Source organism: Pinus tabuliformis, chromosome 6, assembly GCF_031772625.1.
Source record: "Pinus tabuliformis cultivar Carrire ecotype Pingquan chromosome 6, CPIR1, whole genome shotgun sequence".
Lineage (NCBI taxonomy): Eukaryota > Viridiplantae > Streptophyta > Pinopsida > Pinales > Pinaceae > Pinus > Pinus tabuliformis.
In genome coordinates, this window is record NC_142292.1 from 2,075,669,113 (window position 1) to 2,075,695,472 (window position 26,360).

A 26,360-nucleotide genomic window follows, 5' to 3' on the forward strand; every position below is an offset into this window, starting at 1 on the left:
GGGGTTGTAAGGAACAGTGAACTCCCTCCTAATGCCTGCCTCCGCACAATAGTCAACAAACTCTCCAAGGGTGTACTCTCCTCCATTGTCCGACCTCAAGGACTTGATCTTTCGACCTGTCTGAGTCTCCACAAGAGCTCTGAACTCCTGAAACCGCTTGAAGACCTCACTCTTGGTCTTCAAAAAATAAATCTAGGTCCTCCTGGAGTGATCATCAATGAATAAAACATAGTACTCATATCCACTCAAGGAAACATGAGACATCCGACCGCTCACATCGGAATGAATCAAATCAAGTATCTTCGTCGCTCTGCTGTCACTGCTGGGAAAAGGGGATTTGACAAATTTGCCCATCGCACAACCTCTGCAAGTATTAAAGTGATCAGTACTGAAATCTGGCACACCTGTAGTGATCTCCCGCAATGTCCTCAAGGCTCCATGATACATATGTCCCATCCTGCGGTGCCAAATCTCACACAGCTCAGAACTGCTAGCTCTGTTGTCGGTACTACTGATCAATGCCAAAAGGGGCTGTAATGCAAACTTGTACACCTTTGCATGGCGTACACCTATCACTCTAGCTGAATCAGCTGGAGTGCCCCTGGGATACATCAACACCTGTCCTCCCCTGAACAGTACCTCATATCCTCTGTCCTCCAAAGCTGAGACGGATATGAGGTTCTTCCTCATTCCTGGCACGCAAAGAACCTCTGACACCTTCAAGGGAGGTTTGGACTCCCTCTGAAATGTCACTGTCCCCACCCCGACTGCTCTAAGAACTCTGTCATCACCGAGTACTACCTCAATATCAGTGCGACTCTGAATGCTCTGAGAAGTACTCACGGACTCCTGTCATATGACGTGAAGCTCCACTGTCCACATACCAGATACCTGAAGATGCTCCGCTAATCGAGGGAAAAGCATGCTCCCTCTGAACCTGTGTGGCAGGTGATCCTGCACTAGAGGACTCACACGTAGTGAATGCAAACTCTCGGTCAAAACGACCAGCAAAGCCCTCAATCTCTGCTGAAGCTGCCACGTCCTGGTTCTTCCCCTTCTTCTTCTTCTTCTCCGGACACACAACTGCATAGTGTCCCATCTTTTGACAATTCCAACACTTCACCTTGGAATAGTCCTTCTGTGTGTTCCCCTGTTTACCTTTACCTTTGCCTTTTCCCCCATCACTGCTTGTGGAAGCCTGCTTCTTCCCTTTGCCTTTCTTGCCTCCTGCCACCAGTGCTACATTCTCATCCTGCTCAACTGGCTTGGCTGCCCCAAGCTGACCTTTCCTGATCTCTGTCTGAATGCAATCATCCCAAAACCTCTCCCATGTGGGAAGGGTCTCACGTGCACAAACCCCATCAGCAAAGTTCAACCATGAACGGGGGAGGCCATTCACTGCAATCCGCACCAACTCAGTGGGTGGAATGGCCTCTCCAATCGCTGCCAACTCATCTCTCACATTAGTAATCTTTGTGAGATATCCAACTGCACTATCATTACCCATCTTAATGTTCTTCAGCTTCTCTTTCAGAACCATCTTCCGGTTCTCATTGGTACTTTGGTAGAGATTGGACAATGCTGTCCACATCTCATGGGCATTGCTCTTTCCTCTCACATGAGGAATGCAATGGTATTTGATTCCGTCTAGAATCAGCCTCTTACCCTTGTTGTTCTTTTTATTATAAGCTGTCAACTGAGTAGCATCAGTAGGCACAACAACATGGTTCTGTGTGGTATGCACCATGATATCCCAGACTTCTGCCTCCTCAAAGATACTCTGCATTCTCTCCTTCCAAACGCTGTAATTTATATGCCCATCCAGCCTATCCTCCACCCTCAATCCCAATGACATCCTGCTGTCCTAAAACTGAAAAATAGCACTGCTGTAGTAAAGATAAAACTGCTGTTTATGAAAAAATCAGCTTGCTGGAATTTTCTGAGTGAAAAATCAGCAACTGTAATTTTTCCTTTTGCTGTCCCAAACTGCCCTTCAGCACTCAAGCTCTGATACCATGTAGAAATTTCTCATTTCCCACCCCGGTTTTCAGTTTCTCCTTATTTCTCCCATATAGTTAAATGCCCTTTCCCATAACCATACATTTAACAAGCTGAAAAAAATAAATTTGTTGAAAACACAAATTTTGGAAATTTTACAGAATGCTGGAAATTGCAGAAATAAAAATCAGCAGTAATAAACAGCCATTAAAACACATTTAAACACTGAGATTTTTGGTCAATGTGACCGTGGAAAAACCCCCTACAACTCTTGGGGAAAACCAATTTGAGAGCTCTTCTTTATTTCTGAAAATTGCCTTTTAAAGTGAGAAATTTTCAGCAAAAAAATCAGCAAACAAATTTACAACTTATCTCTTTTCCCATGCTTCACAGCAAACTGAAAATTTTAGCAAACAGGACAGCAATAAATGCTGTACGATCTTCTCGATTTTCATGCCCACTTTCAGTATTAAACGCTGCTGTATGGTCCTCGTTTTGCGTGCAGAAAAACCAGCAAACTGCTCTTCGATTTTTGTACAAACCTTTCCTCGAAAATCATGCCAAAATCTGCCTTTCACTGTGTGTTGAATCAGCTGTACAAATCTGCTCAACTGCTTCCTTGGAATGTGTGTCAAGCTGCTGTCTCCTTCTCCTCCTGCTCAGAAATCTCTCTTGCTCTCCTTCTCCCAATCTGCTCGTGAAAGAATTGAATCGAATGTGATCTTTTCCTCATTTTCCTCCCTTAATATAACTCCAAATGACTTTTGGGTGACCCAAGTGACTTTTGGGTGATCTCTAAATCCAATGGCTGAAATAGATTTAGATCAATGGCTGAGATTAAATGCTCATTTAAATCTCACTTTTTATTTTTTAATTCACCCCACTTTAATAAAAACCCACTTAGTCATTTATTTCCAAAGTCACTTTTCCTTTCTAATTTTTCATTGACTTTATAAAAGTCACTTTAAAATTAGACTTAGTAACTTTATCACTTAAAGTCACTTTTAAATTAGATTTAACTTTATAAAATTATAAAGTCACTTTAGGAGAAAAACTGTCTCATTCATTTTTGGCCAAAAACCAAATCTTTGTAGCTGTGCAACTGTTTTACTTACCCCAAAGTGACCTGATATCAGAGAAATGTGTGCTTCTCTAATCATTTTTACTCTCTCGGATTGTGGAATGCAGAGTTTTCCACAATGATATAAGAGTCGGTCCTTCACATGATAGTCCAATTCTTCTACCTTTTTGCCTTGACTCAAAGTTGCATATACATCTTTAAAGTCTATAACTTGAGCATATTGTTCAATGTAACTTTCATGTAGCACAAAATTATGCTTAAGTATAGTAGATGCATTTATAATGAGTCTAGATAACATGTCTGCAACTTTGTTATGTATGCCCTTTTTATATCTGATGACCAAATGAAACTATTGTAGAAAACCCATCCATCTGTAGTGTCTTGATTGCTGCAACTTAGTTTGGGAGTGTAGATATTGAAGTGGTTGATGATCAGTATGAATTACTGTCTCTTTACCCATTAAGTAATGTTTCCACTTTTTCACACTCTGAACTAATGCATACAATTCTTTATCATATGTAGGATAGTTAACTACTACAGGATTAAAAGTCTCAGAATGATAACATATGGGTTTACCGCACTGTGTCAACACTGCTCCCATGTCATAGTCGCTGGCATCTGTTTGGATTTCAAACGGTCTTTGTAGATCAGGCAGCGCTAGTGCAGGTGTTGTACTAATATTTTCTTTCAAGGTGTTGAAGACTTTCTGATGTTTACCTCCCCACTAAAGCACCTTGTTCAATCCTGTCAAAGCATGTAAGGGAGCTGCAATTGAGGAAAAATTATAAATGAACTTCCTCCAATATTGTGCTGCTCCTAAGAAGCTTCTCACTTCTGTAGCAGACTTGGGTTTAGGCCAGTATACAATCACTGCCACTTTAGAGGTATCTATTTTCAATTCACCACCCCCTACTATATGACCCAAATAATTTAGAGATGTTTTGCCAAATTAACATTTTGAGAGTTCAATATAAAGTTTTTCTCTTTTCAAAACATCTAATGTCTGCTTAACATGCTTTAAGTGTTCTTCCCATGTTTTACTAAAAATCAGAATGTCATCCAGATGCACAATAACAAAATCATCAAGGAAAATCCTGAGTACATCATTCATTAATCTCATGAAAGTAGCAGGGGCATTGGTCAAGCCAAAAGGCATAACCAACCACTCATACAATCCCTGTGTTGTTTTGAAAGTGGTCTTCCATGTTAGGATATTCCGACACATAGGAAATAGTTAAGTTCAACTTGGTCTAGTATAGAGTTAGGTATAGAGTTAGGTAAAGTGTGTTTCTTTACCGTTGTACATTTTGTAACTTACAATTCGACGGTCACGATATGTAGTGATCCGACGGTTCACTCTCTCCTCGGTATTACCGACACTTGATCCGTGGCTTGACACCTGATTGGTCCATGAGTTCTATCTAAAGCGCATGGAGGGTCATTGTTCGGGTAATCCGTGCATGAGAGAAGCTTATGTAAATTTTCATTCTTTGATTAATAAATTGCCTGTAGTAGCCACGTTGGCACAGGTCATGGACTGTTTCCCTCTTTGAGGGTTTTAACCACGCCAAAAATACTAGTGTATTGATCTGTGATTTGGTTGTGAGCGGTGTCCTTTTGGTGTTCTTTCTGAGGAACTTACCCTGTAAATTCCTACATGGTATCAGAGCTATTTGACGGCCGCGTCCGTTGGTGATCCAAATCTGAAGCCGGTAGAACTGCATCCGACTGCGTTTCCTAGATCTGTTGTTTCTGACTGCTTTCGGGCCGAGAGGACTGCTCTGTTGTGTTCGGAGCATCTGTTCCAGTGAGGAACCCCTTTCGTTTCACGCGAAAAGGTTTCCGGTAGCCCTAGCTGCGTCATTTTTTAGATCTGGAGGTAAACAGTCTTTATTTGCAGTTTACTGTTATTTTCTCTCTGCTTATTTCGGTTTCGGTTTATTTAGCTTTTTTTTAACCGGATCTATACCTTTCATTTCTGCGTATGCTCTTTGCCCTGCGACTCTGTGCGATCTGGGCAAATCAGAAACAGAAAGGAAGGATTTTTCTCATGCGTATGCTCTTTTCCCTGCACCTTAGTGTGATCTCGGAAAATCAGAAACATTGAGAAAAATATTTAGTTTTTCGGCTAAAGCTAACTTTGCGCCGTAAGGTTCATTTTTTTAAAATATCTAGTTTTTTGGGTAAAGCTAACTTCGAGCCATAAGGTTCGTTTTCTTTGCATGTCCGTGTTGGGTTTTGGGTTTTGTGTTTTGTAGGGAAAAAGAGTTTTCTCAAGGCAAGCACGCAAACCAAGGCCCCCCCTCTCTCTCTCTTTCAAATTTTTTGTATAGATCAATTGATTCAAAGCTATTTTAAGAGAGTAGAGGTCTTGGGTTCAAGTCTCCATTTTGTGGGGGCGGATTATTTCATTCCCGCACATTCGCGCACTTTGCTGGCAACTTCAACATTTTTTTTTCAAAAAGCCATAACTTCTTCATCCGGAAGCCTTTTTCAGAGCCGTTTTTTTTTTAAAACAGCCTAATTTTTCAAGATCTATCCATTGGAACATTTACTTTCAACATTTTCAGCTTGATTTTTTTTTTTTTAAATGGAAAGTCCATGCCAAGTCATTCTTTACAGCACTAACTACTTCCAATGGATAGCCTACATGGAAGATTTACTTAGAAGTAAAGGTCTCTACAGAATAGCCACGGACCAAGAGAAGAAACCAAAAGATGAAGACAAGGCTGCAAAATGGAAAAATAGACAAGATCAAGCACGTGGTTTGATAGGGATGTCTATTTCTCCTGATCTTAGATTCCATATTGCAGATTTTGAGACTCCTCATGAAGCATTGGAACAACTCACTAAAGTTTTTGGGATTAAAAATGAAATTAGAGCCCATCAACTTGAAAATGAGCTGCTTACATTGGATCCTAATAATTTTTTCTTGCATTGAAGATTTCTTGTCCAAATTCAAGACCCTTAGATATCTCTTGGAAGGTGTTAAGGTTAAGAAAGAAGATAGTAACCTTATTTATTCCATCCTTACTAAGTTGGGACCAGTCTACTCTGTATTTGTTTCCACTTTCCATTCTACAAGGGAAGTTTTCATTTGTCAAGGAAAATACTACAAGGCCCCTTCCTTTGACTCTTTTTGTGATTCTTTAATAAGAGAACAAGAAAAACTCTTACACCTTGGTCTTCTTAATCTTGGAAACTCTTCCAAGAAAGCGTTAGCCGCCCAGTAGCAACCAAATTCAAAGAATCCTAAGAAGTCATATCCTAAAAAGAATGGTCCTAAACCAAACAAGGGTCCTAAACAAACTCAGCCTCAAAATGAAAGATCATTTCAGCAAAATGATAAGACTAATAAAAACAAATGGAAGAAGACTGATAGACACTGTAACTTTTGTAATCGAGATGGCCACTTAGAATCTAAATGCTTTAAGAAGATGGAAGCCTTGGAAGCCGCAATGAAGAAACATAACATCCATGTGGAGCATTCTTCAACTTCAACTTCAACTTCATCTTCAGGAATGGCACTTTCCGCATGTCGCTGTCAATCATCTCAGTCTGGTTATGCATTAAATGTATCTTCTTCTTCTCATTCTCATGAGTGGCTCATTGATTCTGGAGCCTCTTATCACATGGCCAAAAACCAAGCCATGTTTTCTTATTTAAATGATTGTAACACCAAAAATATATATGTTGGTGATGATAGATCTCTTAATGTTGTAGGGACTGGAACTGTTCATCTAGACAATGGTCAGTTTAATGATGTATTATGTGTTCCAACCTTATCCTGCAACCTTCTATCTGTATATCAGATAACTCATTCAGGTGAAGGTAAAATTGTTGAATTTTCACCTCATGATGTTGTAATCAAGGATCTGAGAGATCCCAAACAGATTCCAGCTACTGGTATTGCTGATGATTCCACAAGGTTATATAAGTTTCACAACTTTGGGTCATCAAATCTTCCCTCAGTATTTGTTGCTCATAATGATGAAGTGAGCAAACTTTGGCATGAACGATTTGGTCACTTAAACTATCGCTCCCTTCAACATCTATGTAAGGAAAATATGGTGACAGGTCTTCCTATGGTATCTTGCAGAGATGGTGTTTGTTCCGGATGTGTACTTGGAAAACATCATCGGGACAATTTTGAAAAACGTGCCTCTTGGCACGCCTCAGCCCCTTTACAGCTTGTTCACAGTGATTTATGTGGTCCACTTCTTGTTGCTTCATTCTCTGGCTGCAAGTATTTCTTAACTTTCATTGATGATTTCTCCAGACGCACTTGGGTATACTTCTTAAAACTCAAGAGCGAAGTATTTAACACATTTTTGGCCTTCAAAGCCTTTGTTGAAAAACAATCTGGACATCAAATTCTTAAGCTAAGAACTGATAATGGTGGAGAATATGTTAAAAACACATTCATCAACTTTTGCACCGAAAATGGAATTCAAATGCAACATGCTATTCCATACACTCCACAACAAAATGGTGTAGCTGAAAGGAAAAATCGCACCTTAAAGGAAATGGCTAATTGTATGTTGCAATCTAAAGGACTCAGTCTTAGTTTTTGGGTCGAAGCAATTAATTGTGCAAATTATATAATCAATCACACTCCTACTAAGGTTCTAAAGAATATCACTCCAGAAGAAGCTTGGAGTTCCATTAAACCAAATGTAAGTCACTTTCGTGTTTTTGGAAGTGAAGCATGGGCCCATATTCCAGATAAAAAGCATAAAGCTTTAGAACCTAAGAGTGAGAAATGTACTTTTGTTGGATATTGTGAAGATGTAAAAGGTTATAGACTTATTCCATTTAAGTCCAAAAATGTTATCATTAGAAGAGATGTAAAATTTGATGAAAATAAATCGGCCTACGAGCCTAGTCCGGCGGATGTGCCACCTCTTCCTATCTCTTCTACTTTTGAAAACATTTCTTTTTCAGATGATGAAAGTGAGGATGACAATCCTCCCCCACCTTCTCAGGATCCTCAACTTCCAAGATGGGTCCGTGCCACTCGGGATGCAGCAGGTGATCTTGCCGGTGATCCTACAGATCAGCGACGTACACGTTCTCAGTTTGAAAGGGCCTCTTTTTTACTGGCTCAAGCTCCAGTAAATCATGATCCTGACACTTTTGCAGAAGCTTCAGGCCATCCACATTGGGAAGCAGCTATGAATGAAGAATATCATTCATTGTTGGCAAATGATACATGTGATCTTGTTCCTCTACCAAAGGGACGCAAACTTGTTAGATGTAAATGGGTTTACAGAACCAAGTATGGACCAGATGGGAAAGTTGATAAACATAAAGCTCGTCTTGTTGCTAAGGGCTTTTCACAGGTTGAAGGCATTGACTACACTGAAACCTTCTCCCCTGTTGCCAAAATGAACTCTATCTGCCTTGTTCTTTCCCTTGCTGCCTCTTTAAAATGGGAAGTCCATCAGATGGATGTTAAATCTGCCTTCTTGCATGGGGACTTGCATGAAGAAATCTATATGGAACAACCCATTGGCTTCATCCAAACAGACTCCAGCCTTGTATGTCGACTTAAGAAATCCCTTTATGGTCTCAAGCAAGCTCCTCGGGCTTGGTATGCCAAAATGGATAGCTTTCTTTTAGAATCTGGCTTTTCTAGGTGTTATTCTGACAATATTGTCTACACCAAGAAAGTGAACAACTCTCTTATCATCCTTGTTCTTTATGTTGATGATCTTATTCTTACTGGTAGTGATCCCAACCTTATAAACCATGTGAAGTCCAGCCTTAAACAGAAATTTGAAATGACAGACTTAGGACACTTACACTATTTTCTCGGTCTTCAAGTCTTGCAATCCAAGGAGGGTATTTCCCTTTCCCAGTCCAAGTATGCTTGTGATATTATTCGTCATTTTCACATGGAAGACTGTAAGCCAACCCCTTCTCCCTTTCAGTCTGGAGTCAAACTTTCAGTCTCTTGTACTTCTCCTGAAGTTGATGCTACCTTATACCGTCAACTTGTAGGAAAACTCTTGTATTTAACCCATACTCGTCCTGACCTTTCCTTTGCTGTTGGCCTTGTTGCTCGTTTTATGCAAAACCCCCGTGAAAGTCATTGGAAAGCAGCCAAAAGAATACTTCGTTATGTTCGAGGTACAATACAGTTTGGGATTCATTACAGTGCCAAAGCAGCTCCTCTATTAGTTGGTTTCACTGATTCTGATTGGGCTGGTTACCCTGATGATCGAAAGTCTCCTGCCGGTTATGTCTTCACTCTTGGTTCAGGACCTATTACATGGGCTTGTAAGAAACAGGCTGCCATTTCTCTTTCGTCAACAGAAGCAGAGTATCGTGGTGCCGTGGAAGCTAGTAAGGAAGCCTTATGGCTTCGTCAGATCCTATCAGATTTTGGCTTTGAGCAGCAACATCCAACCACACTTTGGTGTGATAATCAAAGTGCCATTCAGCTATGCAAAGATCCAGTCCAGCATCAGCGCATCAAACACATTGAACTACACATGCACTTCATCAGAAAGCTCATTCATGACCATGTTCTTGAAGTGCAATATTGTTCAACAGATGATCCGGTTGCAGACATCTTCACAAAGGCTCTCACAGAGGCGAAGTTCACTAAACTTCGATATATGCTTGGAGTTCAGGAAGTTGTCACTAAGGGGGGATAGGCTCTAGTGCCTCCTTCCTTCTCCTATTGTGTCATATTTGTAAATCCTTCAATCCTATCCCAAGTTGTTCTTAAGGGGGGATGTTAGGATATTCCGACACATAGGAAATAGTTAAGTTCAACTTGGTCTAGTATAGAGTTAGGTATAGAGTTAGGTAAAGTGTGTTTCTTTACCGTTGTACATTTTGTAACTTACAATCCGACGGTCACGATATGTAGTGATCCGACGGTTCACTCTCTCCTCGGTATTACCGACACTTGATCCGTGGTTTGACACTCGATTGGTCCATGAGTTCTATTTAAAGCGCATGGAGGGTCATTGTTCGGGTAATCCGTGCATGAGAGAAGCTTATGTAAATTTTCATTCTTTGATTAATAAATTGCCTGTAGTACCCACGTTGGCACAGGCCGTGGACTGTTTCCCTCTTTGAGGGTTTTAACCACGTCAAAAATACTGGTGTATTGATCTGTGATCTGGTTGTGAGCGGTGTCCTTTTGGTGTTCTTTCTGAGGAACTTACCCTGTAAATTCCTACATTCCATGCATTTTGCTCTGCAACTCTGACTTGATGGTATCCACTGTGCAAATCCAGCTTGGTGAAATAAACAACTTCCTTCATTGATCTAAAAGATCATCTATGCAAGGAAGGGGATAACGATTTTTAATTTATTCAATGCTCGGTAGTCAATGCACATTCTCCAGGAGCCATCTTTCTTTCTCACCAAAACGATTGGTGACCCACATGGTGATGTGCTAGGCCTGATGAATCCCTTCTTGAGCAACTCCTGCACCTGCTTCTTGATTTCATCTTTCTCTAAAGCAGACAACCTGTACATTCCATTGTTAGGCAATGGAAGATCTTGCTACAAAATAATATCATGTACTATTTCCTTTTTGGGTGGCAGACCTTTAGGTTTCTGAAGCAGGACATCATACTCTGAAACAATGTTTTCTATATCAGCGTGCTGCTGAGCATTACAACCTTCAAATGCATTGGTTTTATCAGTTTTTTTTTCTTTTACAACCATTAGTAAGAATTGTTTGCATGAATTTATCATTCTTCTCATCTGCGTAGAATTTATGAGTATAATTATTCTTGAGCTTGTGAGCTCTTACAAAGTATTTGATTCCATCTTTAACAAGTAGATACTTGTTCTCAACTCTATAGAAAATAGCTTTTCTATCATACAAGTAAGGACTTCCTAAAACAATTCCACATATATCCAAAGGAATTATGTCTAACTCAACCTCATCTACAAATGCTGACCCAAAAGGAAACTTGAGCTTGCACTGTCTAGTCACTTGTAGTTGCTCTTTATCATTCAACCATCCTAATGGGTATGGTTTCTTGTGAGGTGTAGTTGCTAATCCCAATTTCTTTACAATTGCTTAAAAATCAAATTTACTTATGAGCCACTATCAAACAAAGTATCAATATTTTGATGTTTGGAAATAACTCGAATATGGAAAAGCTCATGTCTTTTTCTCTCATGTTCTTCATCAATAATAGTTGGAGCAGAGTTACTAGTAGATGCTTCAGAATTCTTACCTTTTATTCCTGTGTCTGCAATGATTGTTTCATCTCCCGAGTCTGACACCAAATCTTTTTGAATAGCTGCAGTAGTCTTCTTCTTCTTGCCCTCAGTGTTCTTAGGTCTCAGCGTTGGATGCAGAATCCAATAGTGCTCATCATCATGCCCCTCCTCTTTACAGTGAGTGCATGAAGCTTTGCCTTTCTGTGCAGTGTTAGCCTTCCTTGCTTTCCACTTCTGCTTTCTTTTCTCCTTGCTCTTGCTTATAGTGGGTTGGGATGGTTCCCCAACTTTGGATTTCCATTCTTCCCTCTAGCTTCTAGATGAGTGGCTTGTACGGATACCTCATTTATACTACTAGGATTAAACATGAGGATGGTATGCCTCATGTAGCTGCGTAGACCACCAATGTACTTCAAAAGAGTCTCTAGTGAGTCTAATGAGATCCCTAGAATCAATGGTCTCTTTCTAAATTCTTGAGTATACCCTTGCACTCTTTGCCCTTTCAACTGCCGAAGAGTTTGCCAACTCATCATGGCTTGTTGCATGTAGGCCAATGGATAGAACTGCTTCTTGATTGCAGAAACAAAGTCACTCCAGACAGAGATAGTCTTCCTGTGTCTTTTGATGTCAGCTTGGGTTCTGCCTTCCCACCAAACCAAGGGAGTGCCTCCTAGGCATAGGCTTGCCAGCTGAATTTTGCTCGTTTGAGTCGATGTTTTCCCTTTGCAATACACATCAATTTATCTAATCCAATTGTCCAACTTTTCAACACTTAGCTATCCATCATATATAAGTAAATCAAATTTAACATCTAGCTTGATCAGAGATGCTTTTTTATTATGCACAGGGCTATTAGGAGGTGTGAGAAAGCTTTCTTCTTTCCCTTTTCCTTTTGAATGGTCATGGGAATGAGACTCATCTTCTTCTTTATCTTGTTTAGAACCTGATGAATCTTCATCCCTATGCTTTCTAAAGTCCCTATACATTTATTCTACCATAGACTTTATAGCTAGGAAACTCTCTATGAATTGAGGGTCCGGCGTCATAGAACCTTCCTCTGACATTGTCTTCCGAGGATAGACTCTCCCAATTTTAGGATTAGTTTCAATCAACTCTCCTTCTCCTAATTTGAGCTTTGATCTAGTGAGCATTCAACAACTAAACCAACACAAGCTTGTCTAACCTTACAGCCTAGAGCTCTGATACCACTTGATCTGATAATCATCCTATGAGTGACCTCAGTTAAAGATTTATTAAATGAAGGTATTACAGAGTCATATGTTGGTATATGTCTATGTTATTTAAGCAGCAGATCGATCAGATTGCCAATACACAGACAATTGAATGGAAAGACAACAGAGAAATACTGTAAGCAAATACAAGAACACAAGAAATTAATAAGGAGTTCACCCTATTTTCCAGGGCTACATCTCCGGCTAGCTTTCAGTGGTGGCCTTGTTTTATTGTGTGCCTTTAAGTAGAGAATTACAATACAGGGACTCAATGTGAGTTCTCCTGAAGCAGGTTTTGCTTGACAGGGTGGTTTTTGGATTCCCCAAGCCACTGGAGTACACAAACTCTTCTTCTTCCTACCAGCTCTGTGTCCTTCTAGTCTTCAGTGGAAAGAGCCAAATGGGGTGCTCAGTCCGCACAGATTCCTCTATGGGATGGCTTGAATCTCTGAAGCTCTCTGGTGCTCGATGATGCCGTTGGTCAGCTCGGCCCTCTGTTTCTTTCTGCTTTTGCTTTACTGCCTTCTTCTCTGGTTTCTGTCTCTCAGTGTTCAATCCTCCTCTTGGGGTTCGCTCTGACTGACTCCAACTGTGTATTCTGTCTCTGTTCATGGCTTTTAGCCATTCGTTCCAATGCTTGTTCGGTTCCTCTTCCACCTCTATCGATTCACCTTCTGCAGCTTGCGCTTGGAGTTCCTATTTGGCGTCATCATGAACGCTCAGGGAGTGACCACATGTCTTCCTCTAAATGGCCCCAGCCTGCTTCGTCAGTGTGTTTCTTCAGTTACGTCGTGGATGCGTTCTTCCTCCACTGTGGCGGTCAAACGGATTCCAAATCCTTCTAAAACGTGGCTCATTCCTTCGTCGATTCCACTTCTCCCCGTCGAGCTCGATCTCAGCCGTCCGATCCGAGGCCTCCAGATCCGACGCCATACGCACGTCCCGCGCGGTTGACTTGCTCGACTGATAGTGCACGATCAACGACCGTCTTCTCTCACCTCCGCTTGCCACGCATCGGTCGATGTATGGAATTGCCCCGCTCTCGTCCAAAACCTCTTACTGTTTGTGGGCACCCCGATCAATACCATCGGTTTTCCAGAGCGCGGGTCCCGACTTTGTACATTAGTGCTTTTCGCTTTTCCTCTCGCGGTTCTCCGGTTCCCCCACGTGACCGAGTGCTCGGGCTTTTCCTTCATTATAGCCCTGTTCGCGCAGCGCGATTAGCGCCTCCTAGGGGCTACTTGACCTCCCGCGCAGTCTCCATGGGCCTCGGTCAGCGCGCTTTGACCGAGGTCCTCATCGTTCCATGTTGGCTGCCATTGCCACTGGTTCAAGGTGTTTTTGATCGCTGTTTTGGAATTTTTTAGAGATTTGTTTCAACTTGATACAGTGATAGTTCTTTGACAGTTCTTGATGGATCCAATTTGGATCATTTGCCTAGGCCGAATTTTGGCCTCCTAGAATATGGCCAGAAACTCGGACCTATTGCCCAAAATGTTTGTTGCCCAGAAATTGCTGCCCAAAAGTTCGACCCACTGCGCAAAATATGCTTAGAAAGTTACACATGCGAAGTGAAGGAAATAGAGAAAAATGCTAGAGATGAATTTGTCCTACTTCATCTTTCCTCTTCTTTTCTAATATGCCTGGAATATGTTGTCTTGTGAGAGGTCGAATGCTACGTTGTAGAGGAGGTAGAGTGCTCTCTATATAGTGTTTCGTCTTTTTGAAAGGGTGTCTCATGCAGGCGCTGACTTGACAAGTTCGGAACCAAAAATTCAAAATTCAAAAATTCTCTCTTTTAATTTGGACATGAAAAACATATCTTACATTTTCATCATATATTTCAAGGACTAAAACGTTAATTATGAAGACAGACCGTAGCTACAAAAATTCAACAAGCACTAGCCCAAGGAATAGAATGACACAAAGCTCAGTTGTAGATCTTCCAAACTTGTTGGAAGAAAGGACAAACCGTAAACATATAAAGAGCACTTTTCTAGTTATTTTGGCATAACGAGCACCAACTAGGCACAAATATGAACCTTCTATGAAGGACATCCTAGATGGGAACCTTCTTTATCATAAGACACCACATGAATAATTTTTCTTTTGGGGAACATTTTGATTTCCATACCGCCTTCCATCACCATTTCTGCTTTGCCTCCACTTGATCAACAATAAGATAAATGAAACCAAATTTTCTAGTGTAAAGACTTGAAGGAGAGATGCTCCATATAAGATCATCGAGTCAGTCAGTCAATCTAACATGTCCATCTGAAAGAGCTTGAATGTGCTCGTGCCATATGACCTTGTACTCCCCTTCTAGACTTAGCTGATCAATCGATAGCCATCCTTGTCTCCAAATAGAGGAGAGGTTTGGGTTAGCAATGTGAGCTAGTATATTGAAGCCACAATCCTTGAGCATATTTATTAATGGAGGAGGCAACAAGTGATTCATACCATTGCTAGGCCATGGATCTAAACCAAGTTGCATGGTGCACTCTGTCACCTCTAGCAATCCGACATGCAAGCCCATTTTCAATAATATCAAAATATTTGAGAACAACCCGCCATGTAATGAAAATATTTGATCTCAATCTGTTTGGTCTTTATTGAATTAAGGCTTCTGTGATCCATATCAAGTTTTTGAGACATGTTTTCGGCGATATTCACATCGTTGTTTTTAAAGCCGACAAAGGTGGGGCTGTTGTTATCCTGACAAAGAAGATTATTGGATCACCTATGTAATAGTGGTAGCTATAAAAAGCTTAATAAGAATCCCTTGAAAATGATCTCTAGAACAGTCGCTCTAGCTATAAAGTCTAGTAACACCGTGGGTTTCTTTTGCCACAAGCTTATTGAGAGTTGCCCCATCACTTCGAGGATCTATGGGCTTCCAAAGATCCACAATGAAGGGCCCCCCCTAAGACCCATTGTCAACACCATATGAGGGTCTACCTACCTCCTAGCCAAATACCTTGCCTTGAAGCTTAAACCCTTGGTTGGCCTTACAGAGTCATTTGTCAAAGTCTCTTCTTCGTTTGTCAATGAGTTAAAGGACATAAACGTTGACTCGGGGGACGTTCTTGTTAGTTTCGATGTGGTCTCCCTTTACAGGTGCATCCCCATTAAGGAGGCCATTGAGGTGATCAATTGCATCACTGACCCCGATATCGCTCGATTTGTAGAGATTTGTCTGTCTTCTACTTTTTTTCTGCTTTCAAGGGGAATTCCATGAGCAGACATGGAGGTCGCCATGGGCTACCCCCTGTCCCCAGTTGTTGCTAATCTATTTATGGAAGACTTTGAATCCAAGGCTTTAGCCTTAGCTCGTTTCCTACCTAAGCTTTGGAAAAGATTTGTGGATGACACTTTTGCCATCTAGTCTCATGGCCAAGATGACTTGGATAAGTTTTTACAGCATCTCAACAATTAATATTTCTCCACAAAGTTTACTATGGAGCAAGAAGTTGATGGGTGCTTGCCTTTCCTTGATGTTCTCGTTTCGAAGAAGGATGACAGTTCTTCCTCCCACCAGGTATTTCAGAAGAAAACTCATACTGAGCAGTATCTTCATGCCAACTCTCATCATTTCCCTGCTCAAAAGTTGGGTGTTCTCAACACACTAGCTACTCGTGTGTTGAGAATCTTTGATTACAAGAACCTTGATAAAGAGAAAGCCCATCTTTTTAATGTTTTTGTTAATAATGAATATAGTAGGCACCAAAGTCTGAAAGCTTTCCTTAAAGCCAACAGAGGTCCCAAGGTTAAGAAAGACCCTAAAGATCGAATCTCTGGGGTGCATCTCCCTTTCATTCCAGGAACCATTGACAAGATTGCGAGAATCCTTAGGGAACATAAAGTTCCCTCAACTTTTAGACCCCTTAACACCATTCGTAGCCCCTAAGATTTGTAAAAGACTTTGGTGACCCCAAGGACTTCAAAGGGGTTTATGTTATTCCATGTTTTTCTGGGACCCCCTATATTGGTGAAACTGGGCATTCTATTAATTAGAGGATTCATGAGCATGCAACCGACATCAAGCATGGATCTTCAGCATTGGCAAAACACGTGGAGAAAACGAAGCATCATATATGTATTGAGGAGGCCAAGGTTATTGCTAAGATCACTCTTTTTCATCACCCTAAATTTAGGGAGGCCGTAGAAATTGAAAGGAGGCTGAACAATCTCAACATGTATCACTACTTGAAGATTAGCCCTTTCCTCTTAGCCCCTTGCCCCTTCCCCCCTTTTTTTACCCTTCTTCATTCTGGTTGGTTTTCTTGTTTGTTTTTTCCGTGAATTTCCCTATGTTCCTTTTTCTATTGAATTGTTGTTTTCCCTTTTTTGCTTGGTAATCATTACCTTTATTTATTCATATTTTATTAATATGTTTTCATTCATATAAGGTTATATATATATATATATATATATTTTTTTTTTTTTTTTAAATAAAAAATAAGAGGATAATAAAACTTCCCTTATTATTTATTTATTAGTTTTAATTTCTTAGTTTATGCTTTTAATAATTTTACTTAATTCTGGTTAAACATGATATATAGATAAATAAGTTTATTTATAAACATAACAATTATAAGCATAAACTTAATAAACATATTAACTACTTAACGGATTATTTGATGTAAATTAATGTTTAAATATATAAACTTAATAATCATATTAACTACTTAACGGATTATTTGATGTAAATTTATGTTTAAACGTTATTTATCCTAGAATAAATTTTCTAACTTACACATTTAAATATATTTAATAAACAAATTAACTATTTAATTAATTAATTAATTAATAAATATTTATAATTTTTCTTCCCATAATCCTTCATATAAGAGTTTTAATATAAAATTATATATATTTTAAATGAGGATAATGCACATTTGGTTACATATATATTTAAATAATTAAACTTGGTAAACAAGTTAACTAGTTAATTAATAAACATTTTTTTTTTACCTTAATTCATCCAATAACAATAGAAGTTTATATATAGTTTATTTAGTTTTAAACTAAAAAAGGATAATAAATCATTTATTAAGTTCTTAATTTAGGATCATAATTTCTTTTAATTATGAGTGGATATATTTAATCATTTATTAAGTTCTTAATTTAGGATCATAATTTCTTTTAATTATTAGTGGATATATTTAGTTATCTATTAGATTTAAATAAAAATAATCAAATATAACAGATTAACTAATTAATTATTTAATAAACTTTCTCCTGACTCTTGGTACAGTCAAATTTAGCCCTTGTCCTGTCAGTTGTAGCCATCTCCTTTGGTCAAAAGTAGCTGTTTCTTTCTGGCCGTTGCAATCATTGGTTTCTCTATTTAATTTGTTGCCATGATCTGGTTCTTCATCTTGCTCTGATGATGAACCACAGTTGCTGGTTCGAAACGCGTCAACAAATGAATTTTGTCTTGGTCTTCTCAGCCAGTCTTCTGACGAACAAGACGTTCCACAATTAGCCACCAAAGCTTTAGAAAAATGGAATAAATTCTTTCAGCCCCAACCTACCAAGGCTTCAGAAAAATGGAATAAATTCTTTAAGCCCCAACCTACCAAGGCTTTAGGTTTGGCCATGGAATCCCATCTAACCCATGGAAAAACGGTAAACCCTTCTCTGGATTCCAAGCCCAAAGAAAGAAAGAACATAGTCGTCTAATCTTGTCCAAAATACATTTGGGAATCCATGCCAAGGAGGAAAAACGGTAAACCCTTCTCTGGATTCCAAGCCCAAAGAAAGAAAGAACATAGTCGTCTAATCTTGTCCAAAATACATTTGGGAATCCATGCCAAGGAGGCCCAATAAACAGGAATAGCCTCTAAAACTGATTTTATGAGAACCTTACGGCCAAGTTGGGAAAGCCATCTATGACTCTAGCAATTCAGTTGTTTATCCACCTTAGAAATGAGCCAAGCTCAGTTTGCTTTGCTATAACAATTGGGTTTCCGCTGAACAGCCAAATATTTCAGACCCTGTTTCAACGGCAATGATTCATAAGGGAGAAGCTGAGTCATATGGCAGATCTCAGCATCAGAAAGGTTGTGATGAGAGATGGAAGATTGATGGGGATTTATAACCTGTAGGACGCTCAAATAGAGAGAAATTCCGCTGGCACTGTTAAATCCCTGACATCACTGTTGCAAAATATAAGGATACATCATCAATAAAAAAAAACATACAAGGATACATCATCAACAAATGATTCATAAGGGAGAAGCTGAGTCATATGGCAGATCTCAGCATCAGAAAGGTTGTGATGAGAGATGGAAGATTGATAACCTGTAGGACGCTCAAATAGAGAGAAATTCCGCTGGCACTGTTAAATCCCTGACATCACTGTTGCAAAATATAAGGATACATCATCAATAAAAAAAACATACAAGGATACATCATCAACAAAAAAAACAGATGGGTGATGGTCGAATTCCAAACACTAACAGAGCCATGGAAGACTCCACGTCATTTAGCATCCGACTCAAACCCTCTACTACCCACAAAAAAAAAGAGGAGAAAGAGGGCAACCCGATATTAACGGGAGAAAGAGGGCAACCCGATATTAACGTGATTATTGATAGTGTTGTTAGTATTAAATATACTAACAACAAAAAGAGAAGAGGAGAAAGAGGGCAACCCGATATTAACGTGATTATTGATTATTGATAGTGTTGTTAGTATTAAATAGAAATTATAGTTAATTAATCGTCTATAATCATTAAAAATCAATTAAGTCAGATTTATTAATATATAATTTATTATTAATCATAATTTTGTGTAGTGAAGAGATTTTTTTTTTTTTTTGAATTGATCGGAGAATCCACAGTATAAACATTTTTGAACCAACGTTTTTTGTTGGCTGACCCATGGGAAGGTTTGCACCTGGTATCTCATGGAACATAAGTTATAACACTTCATTATTAAGGAGAGATTGTCAATTGAGCTACCCCATAGGTAAGGAAAATTTATTAATAATTAGTTAAGTTAAAAATGATTAATTAAAGATTATTAGTATTATTAAATAGTTGAGTCTTGTTAATGAAATGTTTGCTTAATAATTATGTTAACTTAATTATTAAGTGATATAGTATTATTATTAAAAATATTATCGTTGATATTAGTGTGTAATAAGTGTTAGTTTAATAATACTATTATTTAAATGTAATTATACTATTAAATTAGTAATAATACTATTAAACTATTTTATTATTTTATAATATTAATACTGGATAAGTGCTATTAGTAATATTATTAATATTAATGTGATAGAAATTTTAGTTAATCGATGATATTATTATCAACGGTTTAGTTAGTAGGAATGATAGAAGTATCATTAACCTTATAAAAGGTAATAATATTATTTAAATAATTATATTAATAATCATGCTGTTAAATTAAAATTGTTTTTAGTGTTAATTAATAATTGTTTAATAGGTTATGACCTATTGTAATATCGTAATGTTTATAGTGACATTATTATTCGAAAAAAAATAATAATCATTTGATATCGTAATGTTTATAGTGACATTATTATTCGGAAAAAAATAATAATCATTTGATATGTTTGGTTGATAACGTTAATAAAAGTGTTATTAGAAATGAATTATAATATTATTAAAATTATTAATAGGGCAAATAATATTGATAAGATTAATTTTATTAATATTTTTAATAATATTAATGAATTTAAGCTTGTGTGATCCATATCAAGTTCAATGAGAAATATTTCGGCGGAAATCACATTGTAATATTTTTGTCAGACGCGTTTCAAACTAATGAGTGTGGTTCATCGTCAGGACAAGTTGAAGAATCAGATCATGGCTACAGGTTAAATAGGGAGAGCAGATCTTCCAATGGCTATATTTGACTAGGAAACAGCTATATTGGACCGGGCAATTTGACTGAGAAACGGCTAAATTTGACTGGTCAACTCGACTAGACCAACGGAGTGGGAAAGTTATTAATGCTATATTCCAATGTTCCACGGGGACGCGTCCCCCAAGGTTGGGTGCGCGCACCCCTCGCACCCCACGCACCCGGGACGGGGAGTCTCTTGGGGGTGCGTTTCCCCACGCACCCTTTTTGGGGAGTCTTGGGGAGACGCAAGGGGGTGCGTTTCCCCAGTGTGGGAGTCTAGACTCCCCACGACTCCCCAAAAAGGGTGCTTCTGGGCGTCCCCCTTTAGTGTGGGAGTCTAGACTCCCCAAAAAGGGTGCTTCTGGGCGTCCCCCTTCAGTGTGGGAGTCTAGACTCCCCAAAAAGGGTGTGCCTGGGCGTCCCCCTTTAAATTTGTCTAATAAGACTTAAAAATAAAAAAAATTCAAAATAAAAACTTCAAAAATCAAAACCATTAATTTTTTTTTAGTTAAAATTAGAACTAAATAACTAAAACTTAAATGTCTAAAAAAATAAATTAAAATTAAAACTAAATAACTAAAACTTAAAAGCCTAAACCTAAAAGACATGAAAGGCAAAACTTAAAGTTAAAAGCTCACTTCATTTCAACCCAAAGTCATTTCCATTTCCACGCAATGCTGATTTGAATGAGTTATCGATCAATGTATTTGAATATTTTATTATTGATTTTTATTTTTGTTTTTCGAATCTCATGGTATGTATGAATAATAATTAATTCAATAATGAGACTTGTCACTTAAGTATGTCATATGAATGATGTATGTATTAAAATGAATGATGATGATGGATCAATGACTCAAATTTCAATTGTCTATTTAATATTTTTATGCTTTCATTATTGAACAATGAATATCAACTTGAATTTATATATATATATATATATATATATACCTCGACGACTCCCCGCACCCCCGAAATTTCCCTAAAATTTGAGGGTACTCCCACACGTCCCCCCTGTGCGTCTCCCCGCACCCACGTCTCCCCGCACCGGAGTCTTGGTGGAACATTGCTATATTCATTACCAACATTTGCATGTTGGTAATGAATATAGCATTAATAACTTTCCCACTCCCTTGGTCCAGTCGAGTTGACCAGTCAAATTTAGCCGTTTCTCAGTCAAATTGCCCGGTCCAATATAGCTGTTTCCTAGTCAAATATAGCCATTGGAAGATCTGCTGTTCCTATTTAACCTGAAGCCATGATCTGGTTCTTCAACTTCTCCTGACGATGAACCACACTTGTTGGCTCGAAATGTGTTGACAAAAATATTACAATGTGATTTCTGCCGAAATATTAGAGGGGTTACAGACAGGTACTGGGTCATTGGGAGGATTTAGAGAGGAAGTGGATGGTGGGTTTCCAAAACTAATTTTATAGCTATCTTCACAATTGAAGTTGTTGCGGGTGTTTTTTTTTTAATTTTTTAATTTATTTTTCTTTCTTTATTTTAGGGTTTCTGTAATGATGCGCTGGAAAGGAGACAGCCAGAATTTTGAAATCCTCAAAATTGATGATGTGACCGGTTTTATGGGAATGCTCAGCTGAGGCAGTTTTTGAGATTTGATTATGATGGGTGTGAGCTATGTGCTCTTTGAGTCCAGCCTTAAAGGACATGCCGATTTATTTAATGTATGCTTTCCCACAGGAGCAGGGAATGTGATAAACTCCTGGGCAAGCATCAGATCTGACTTGTCTTTGGCGGACCTACCTAAATAAATTTTCAAGGGCAGTATGGGACTAAACAGAGTTTTGATATTCTTCTTTGAAAGAATCTTAGAGATGTGATCTGTTATACCTTGGATGTAGGGGAGGAAGATTCTAGATGTGGAGATGGAGAGAGGTTGTTTTATAGTTTTGGCTTAGGTTGCAGAATGGAGGGCTCTTTTCAATCAAGATACACAGTTTCTCCTGAAGAAAAAACAGATTGGCAACACGAATTCTAAGAGTGTATCTACATGTTCAAACTTATACCTCAGATTTACATGTATCTCAGCTCTCTTTGCCCTTACCATGCTTGTAGAGCCATTTGAATTGGCATGAAGGAATAAATAGTGAATCCCCTCAACTTCACAGAACCCAACTTTTGTATGCATGCTTCTCACTTGACACTTGTCATCCTACGAAGTCTTTTCCAACTATTTTTGCACAATTTCCCCAATGTTAAGGCACTTGGGATAGTAATAAAATATCCATGAATCTTGGGTTTGGCCCCGCTGGGCCCCTTCTCATTCCCCTCTCAAAGAGTCATAGCCCCCCCCATCATTCTTAGTCCCTTGCTTTTGGGCCTTGGCCATATCATCTGTCTCACCGGCCTATATAACAGTTATGTACAATTACATTACCAAAATCAGGGGTGTTACAGCTTTGCCTTTATCTCTGATCAAATATTTAAGTCCTCTTAGTAGTTTCAGTTTGTATTCTAGGACTCATGTGAACATTTATTTCTTTTATACTGTTTTCCGATTTCTATCTGTGTTGATGTTCGAACTTCTAGCTTTTTACTGTGTTGCAACAGCGTAATTAAGTTCTCTTAGTTATTAAAGTTGTATTATGAGAGTCGTTCAAGTAGCCATTTCTATTAAAACAATACTCCGCTATTGGTATTCTTTGTTCTAACCTCTAGCTTTTTGCTGTGATCCAACTACATGATTTATGCAGATCATATCATTTTTATATATGGTACTACAATTTTTTTTATTATTTGGGATTAGTTTGCATGCTGGCATGTATCTGTGGTTTACATGTAAATTTTATTTTGTGCAGGGTGCCAAATTCAAGCATCTGGCATGGTATGGGGAAATTGGTTCAAGAGACTATCCTCAGTTTCCACCTTGTGAGTTCTACAAGCTAGTGTCGTAAGTGCATAGAGGAAAGAAACTGGTATGCTTCCGGTTCATAAAGAAAACAGATTCTTTCAGCCATGGAATGTGAACACACAGTTGGGGTCTTGTGGGATGTTTTCTTGCTGCTACACTCCATGCAGTCTGCTTTCTTGTTTTTGGTCTGGGTGATCAAATATTGAAGTTGAAATTTGGCAGCTCACCGATTATTTTATGGAGATCAATTTTTGTCTGGAGGCAACACCATTATTGGTTTAGCTGAGAATATTGATGCTTCATCATAGGATGGTGGTTCGAAATTTATGTAATGCTGGTTTGTGATCTACGGGGACGAGTATACATATTATTATTGATTAACAGCTATTGTTGATATGATCGCTTTTGCCAAGTTCTCATCGGTGCACTGTCTAATTCCCTAGCCATGATGAATATGCATATCTGTTTGAAAGAGCATTATTATGGAGGGTGACAGGTATTCTGAGTGAGCTGAAGTTTAGCTACCGGGTGAATGACTTAACAAGTTGCAGGAAAAATACATGTTACACTGTAGAAACATGTTATGAAACTTGGTTGCTGGGTTCCATTTTGTTCCCAGTCTTGGGAAATGCAAATTTTTCCATTGAGTGCAGGCATTGGTTATCAACATCTTGTGGAATCGAGGAACTGAAATGCTACTATAAACTGTAGAGTTACAGAATTCTGTTGAGTTACACACCAACCTTAGAGTCGGGGGTTTTCATAGTAAGCTCGGTAGTTCTTGATCTGTTGTCCTGCATGCGCTGAATTATCTGTAGTTATGACTGCAACTGCTAAAAAGGTAAGGTAAAAGTTGCAGAGTGTGCAAATATATAAAGAAAAACAAGAGGCTTGCCAGCCTACATGGAAAAGTTATATGAGTTGAGAGTGTCAAAGTACTTTCAATGATTCATATGTAATTTCTGATCTTTTACCAGTTGAGATGCCAATATATATTAAGCATCCATGTTTATGTTATCAGAAATGATGTGAAATATATTCAGGTGTTTTGTAAGGATTTGCTAAGAGCTTCTTGGTCAGTGATCTTTACAATGGTATATCATATATGATTGTTGAGATTGCGATTACTTCTGGAAGGTGGATAGAGCTTGGAGAGGCCATTTTGTCTTTTAGTAGTATTTTGAATATGATAACTAGAGCGGCGAATATTACATCTACATTCTCTAATACCTCCGCAGGTGCAAAAATAAGTTACATCTCTTTGGTATTTTGCTGTATCTGCAATCTTCATCATTACATTAATCATTTTTTCTTGAACTCGTCAAATTTATCTGTTTGCATTGCAGAACATGATGACAACACCCCTTTTATTCCCATCCTTTTTCCTTTCATTTTTGCGCATTCTCTTTAAATTGCTGACTGAGTCATTAACGGCACAGTTATGAAAAAATGTTTATGCCCATCTTCTGAGTTTCTGTCTTCCCTCAACCGAAGACTTCAGTAAATTCTTTGGTCATACCATTGAATTTTACTCACATTCGAGAGCGTTATGGTGATTATTATTATTAAGTTGTCACGAACATTCATCTTTGGAGGGGAGAGGGCATGAATTTAGTTTAATCTCTCGAACCTGTTAGATTATGTTCTCATTTATGTATAATCAAAGAGCACTTAGAAGTTTAACCAGCATTATATATATACATATATTTTCCATTTACAGGTACAACCCAGTATATTCTATATGAGAAAGTCTCATATACTGTCCATACTGTCATGTATCTATCATGTTACTTATGTTACTTGTGGAAATTCACCGAAATTCAAGTTAGGTGAGAGATTCTATTCTTTTATATATATATATATAATTTTATTTAAGATAATTATTTTATTCTATTATATATGCTAAGCTTTCTCTTAGATCACTTTCATGCTGGATCTTTTTATAGCATTAGAGATCACATTCGAGAATCCCAATTAAGAATAGTTAAAATTGACGAGTCAAAAGATTCAAGGTTGGAAGAGGCAAGATAATAGTTTCGATCTTGACTCAGATCTCAAGAGTGTGAAATTTAAATCCCAACTTAGATTGGGATGAGGTTGCAGGTCGCAAATGTTAAAACACCCAGGGAACTGAAGTTATCACTAAGAAACAACGTAATTTTCACACCACAATTTTGCTCTTTATTGAAATCTCTGAGATTTAAAAAGACGCTTATGAAACTCACCATCCACGTTACGCATTGTCGCTTACATAACAACTTTATCATGCTTGGAGCCAAAACACTGGCAACATTTTCATATCTTCATTTCTACATGGAGCAGAAAAAGTTAGCGATCCTAACTAGAGCAACTGATTGCGAACCGCTTTAATTTCCAATGCTTCCAAATTATTATTTTCCCAAATACTTCTTCATAGTCAACTCACGCCCAAAGGGATATGTGGATTTCATTTAGGGGTTTTGGGTACTATGAATGTTATTCAACATCACATGTCATAATGTTATTATCAAAGGGATATGTGGATTTCATAATGTTATTATCAAAGGGATATGTGGATTTCATTTAGGGGTTTTGGGTACTATGAATGTTATTCAACATCACATGTCATAATGTTATCACCCATATCTTATCTAAGTTAGACATAAATAAATAAATAAATAAATAAATATATAATTTATTTATTTATTTATTAATTTGATTTATTCACTTTCTCATTGCTGAAAAAGATTATCTTATTAAGCCATCATTATTCCTGCCACTGCTGTACTTGTCATACCAGTCCAGGTCACAATATTACCTGAAAATGTAATTGGATTAAATAATTAATAATAAGTATTTAATAACTAGAGCATCAACATCACCGGAAAATGTAATTGGATTACTAAAATAATTTACGCTTAATTGCAAGCTTGCAATGCAAAGTTAAGTAGTAATTAAGTTGTTAATATTAATTGAGTTTGGTATACGACATATCTTAGGCTTGGAATTTGTAATTATAATATTAAAAAAGATGGTTTTTATACATATTATCATAATAGTTAATTTTTTGATGTTGGTTGAAACAGATTGGATTAAATCATTTATAATAAACATTTAAGA

General features: G+C 38.1%; 1 pseudogene across 1 annotated transcript in view; it reads left to right on the top strand.

Moving 5' to 3' along the window:
* LOC149267551 (regulator of nonsense transcripts UPF3-like) overlaps positions 1-24,377 on the top strand; it is a 111,037-nt pseudogene extending 86,660 nt beyond the window's left edge. Inside the window, exon 12 of the transcript XR_016261076.1 lies at positions 23,209-24,377. The product of XR_016261076.1 is annotated as a regulator of nonsense transcripts UPF3-like (transcript). The remainder of the gene's footprint in view (positions 1-23,208) is intronic.
* The last annotated feature ends 1,983 nt before the right edge of the window (positions 24,378-26,360 follow it).